At 46.9% G+C, this 4,892-nt stretch overlaps 1 pseudogene; it reads left to right on the top strand.

The window, feature by feature from the left end:
• The first annotated feature begins 3,765 nt into the window (after positions 1-3,765).
• Positions 3,766-3,883, top strand: LOC124614277 (annotated as a pseudogene).
• The last annotated feature ends 1,009 nt before the right edge of the window (positions 3,884-4,892 follow it).

Genomic DNA, 4,892 nt, shown 5'->3' with positions numbered 1-4,892 from the left:
AAACGACCCTGTCTCAGACAAGCGGCGAAACACCGTTGCAAACATTGGATGCTGTGCTCGTTATCGGCGGGGATGGATCTCGTGATACAACCTTGCTGTCCTCCACCCGTTGCCATTTGCTTTTCCATAAGTAAACAACATGTCGGCAAGCTCTCGATTCGAATACGAAAACATTGTGTACAACGCCGTGTCACATCCACTACAATGTGACTCAGCAAGAGAAGTGAATCTGACACAACATTTCAATTACTATGGCAGCAGAGGGCGCTAGGGCATTACGTATGAGGAACAGTACCACCCTCTAGAAGGAAATCATGCGTCCTGTAATTGTGGCTGCATGGTACAGCGTATATTAGACAGCAGTCACTGTAACAAAGTATGATTGAATAAATCGTCTCTAGCACGGAAACCATGCATTGCCGAACATGAGTTCATTAGACCTTTCATGTTCCGTATCCACTAATCGATCAATCCCTAGAGTTTGTACACAGAGGAAACAATCACCTTGTATATCTGTAACATGAATAGTAAGGAATGGCCGGCTGCTGTGGCCGAGCGGCGCTTGAGTACGGAACCGCGCAACTGCTACGATCGCAGGTTCGAGTTTTGCCTCGGGCATGGATGTGTGTGCTGTCTTTAGGTTAGTTAGTTAGGTTTAAGTAGTTCTAAGTCTAGGGGACGGATGACCTCAGATGTTAAGTCCAATATTGCTTAGAACCACCTGAATCAGTAAAGGACGGAACTCACTTCCCAGTGATATACACGAAATTACATCTTCCGATGACCTTCCGTCCAGGATAACTTGCTGCGTCCTCCATACCAAGAAATCCTCGACCCAGTCATAAATTTTGCCGGCCGGAGTGACCGAGCGGCTCTAGGCGCTACAGTCTGGAACCGCGCGACCGCTACTGTCGCAGGTTCGAATCCTGCCTCGGGCATGGATGTGTGTGATCCGCTTAGGTTAGTTAGGTTTAAGTAGTGCCAAGTTCTAGGGGACTGATGACCTCAGACGTTAAGTCCCATAGTGCTCAGAGCCATTTTTGAACCATAAATTTTGATAACAAACACGATCGTACTTTTGATAATAAGTATAGGCGTGGTAGTGAGCCAAATGCTTTTCGGAAACCGAAAAATACTGCATCTGTCTGACTCCCTTGATCCACGGCTTTCCATACGTTACGTGAGAAAAGTGCGAGTTAAGTTTCAGATGATAGGTGCTTTCGAAATCCGTGCTGATTGTTCTGCAGGAGATAATTCTGTCCGAATTATGTCATTACGTTTGAGCTCCGAATATGTTCTAAGATTCTACAACAAATCGATATTGAGGGTATTGGACGGTAGTTCTGTAGAACGGTTTCTATTAGCATTCCGTTGGCGTGCAGTGTAGATTGACCATGAACCGCAGCAAACCGAGTACGCTGGACACGTTTACTTCTGAGACTCTTCATCATCACGGCCGAGCCAGGTGCACTGCTGAGGTGCCGTCTGGACACTCGTCCAGTCTTTGTCGTGTCGCCCAACACGGTCTGAGGTACGTGACCCGCACTCTGACGGCTGGCGGCTGCGGTGTGACCGCGCCCGCGATCGCGTATCGGCTGCGAGGTCCTCTGGCAGAGGTGAGCGGCGCGGCACGTCAGCTCCCGTGTGAAAGCGGACTCTGTAATTGGGAGGCGGGCTGATCGATTGGGTCGGCTCGGCCCCTGGGGCGCCATCCGTCACCCGCGACAGCTGCCGCTGTCGGCGCCTCCGCCGGGGGCTGAGAGTCGCCGCTGCAGGCACTCGGGGACCAGGGCAGGGCAGGGCAGGGCAGAGCGCCGCGGAAGGACCTGCGCACGACCCTCACCTGGCCTCATCGGCAGCCCTGCTATCCAGTCACGTCAGCTCGATGTGCTGCAGTATCTCTAGTGAACGGTCCGATAACTGTGCGCTCTCACCGTTCAATGGTCGATACCTAATACTCTATCGACATCAGATCGCCAGCTGCTGAATAAAAATTTTCACATATTAAAAATTGGCTCTGGCGTAACACAAGATATCATTTGGTATGCAACATGAAGTGTGACGTAAGAGGAAGTGGTAGGGATGGGTGGTGTGCTGAGTGATCCTAATTTTAAAACTTCGGCAGAGATTTCATAAGGGCAGTGCCTTAAAATCCAACACCAAGTGGTTGAATAATATTCAGTAATTGACTAATTTCCCCCCACCATTACAATTAATTAGAATACGAAAGCATATTACAAGCTCCAAAGGTACTAACCATAAAATTAAAAACAAATAACATAATAAAATTACACTGGGACAGATTGAGAACAATTTAAGAACACGATCAGATTCAAAAGAGAATTGAATGCACATGTGCTATAGAACCAAATATAATCTTATTATAACAGTTATAACATATATATGAAACTTTCCTGCTAGTAATGTTGCCCACAGTCTTTGTCAAATAACACACTGACAAGAAATCAGAAAGATCGTATGGTGAAATGAATTTGCTTACACTTTTAAATTACAACAATATGAGAGAACGTTTCCAAATAATTTACCAAGATAGCTTTAGTCCTTGTACTCAAAACTGGCATTATGGGCAACAACATTAATAAGAATATGCAAGGTTCATAACTCACTCATTCCAAAAGGATCCGCCTCCATAGCTGAGTAGTCAGCACGACAGAATCCCATGAGAGAGGTCGGGGTTTAATTCCAACCGGGTTCGAGATTTTCGTCGCTCGGGGACGGGTGCTGCGTTGTCTTTACCGCCATTTCATCTTCGTTGACACGACAAGGTGATGTTAACTAAAAGGACTTGCACCGGGCAACTGGTCTACCCAACGGGAGGCCCTCCCCCCCCCCCCCTCCCCCCAACACACACACACATTTCATTGCAAAGGGAACCAGAGCAGTAAGTACAACAACACTAGATCGAAGGCACCAGATATGCCAAGGGTTTTCTTTCCTAGCCATGCTAATACCACCTGGCCAAAGGTAAAATAACATACCTTGGTGGTTCAATAAGTACTACTGCACAACTGGTAGGAATGATTACAATTCAAGTACTAAGAATCAGAGGTAATGTATTAAAAGTGATTAACAGCTACATTATAATAAAGACTCACCCTTGCACAGATGAAGAACCTCCGTGTGCACCAGCAGCACGGTCTGCTCTTTCCTATAAGCAAAATACTGGTTGTAGAAGGGAGGGAACAACAACTTACACCAGAAATGAGGAAAGTGGTATATGACAACACACTCATACACTCAAGAATCTGTCCCAACACCCAATTTCCAGGAACCTCCAGGAACATACTGTTCTGTACTATAGCCGTACTTCCACCATTTGGACAGCACGCTCCTCTTACCGATGGCCAACTAGACCACAACTATTCAGGTGCCCAATCAGATCTGTCCCGTTCGGCTGCTCGGTGGTACTCCGTGGTTCCTCGTCACGTTACTCGCTTCGTCGCCCTGATGTGTCCAGCTGGTCTCTGCGCAGTGCCTGTGTCGCGGCACCCTCGCTGACACTGACTGCCCTCACGCGGTTGTGCTTTCGGAGCTGCAGCTCTGTTCGCGCAGGTCCTCAGACTCCCGCAGCCGAGTGATATCTCGCGGCGGCATATAAATTATTTACAAATTTCCTCCTATTTTTCTTACTAATAAGTTTGCAGATTATATTTATTCAATCCGACATCGACGAGGGATTCAGGTTTCGCTTTTGGTTTGCTTGTTATAAAATCATTCATAACATTGTTACTATTTATACACAGGGCCAACAGCTTTCCCACAGTGGTAACACCGGTTCCCGTCAGATCACCGAAGTTGAGCGCTGTCGGGCTGGGCTAGAACTTGCATGGGTGACCATCCGGTCTGCCGAGCGCTGTTGGCCAGCGGGGTGCTCTCAGCCCTTGTGAGGCAAACTGAGGAGCTACTTGGTTGAGAAGTGGCGGCTCCAGTCTCGTAAACTGACATACAGCCGGGAGAGCGGTGCGCTAACCACATGTCCCTCCATATCCGCGTCCAGTGATGCCTCTGGTCTGGGGATGACACGGCGGCCGGTCGGTACCGTAGGGGCCTTCAAAAAAAAAATGGTTCAAATGGCTCTGAGCAGTATGGGACTTAACATCTGTGGTCATCAGTCCCCTAGAACTTAGAACTGCTTAAACCTAACTAACTTAAGGACATCACACACATCCATGCCCGAGGCAGGATTCGAACCTGCGACCGTAGCAGTCGCGTGGTTCCGGACTGAGCGCCTAGAACCGCTAGACCACCGCGGCCGGCGTAGGGGCCTTCCAAAGCCTGTTCGGACAGAGAGTTATATACAGTGGTGGTAAGATAATAGGCTTTTTAGAGGTTAGCTGCGACGAGGTAACTCCACCAAATGCAAAATGAAAGCAATTTCTTACCCCATTTTAGACAATTTTTACAGTCACTCTATTAAAGTAATTCAACTATATCAAAGCGGAGCGTCAGAAATCCGGCTGTTCATATAGTTTATCACAAAAGATCATATTTTACGTAATATGAGTTAGTCAGACATCGATTATTTTTCAAACACAATGACGAGACAAAACCTAATCCCATATTCACATCTCACGTTCTAGCTATCGATATTTATCTCAGTGACATTCCAGTGAGTGTGTTGGAACTATCGTATTACTTTTTTAATGCTGTTGCTATCATCCACGTATTAAAGGCACCAATCAATGTACCGTATTATAAACGTAATTTACATGAGTATAGAAGAGGCACACAATAACGGATCAGCTTTTGTATTATGAAGCAGTGAGCCATACAGCAAATTGGTTCTCGGACTAAATTAGCAATCTATTAACCAATAATTGAATTACCAGTCATACATTCGTTGTGACTTGAGCTCGCTTGACGCTCGAACA

This window comes from Schistocerca americana, chromosome 4 (assembly GCF_021461395.2).
Source record: "Schistocerca americana isolate TAMUIC-IGC-003095 chromosome 4, iqSchAmer2.1, whole genome shotgun sequence".
NCBI classification, from domain to species: Eukaryota; Metazoa; Arthropoda; class Insecta; order Orthoptera; family Acrididae; genus Schistocerca; species Schistocerca americana.
Note: the sequence above shows the minus strand (reverse complement) of the source record. Positions and strands in the feature narration are given on the sequence as shown.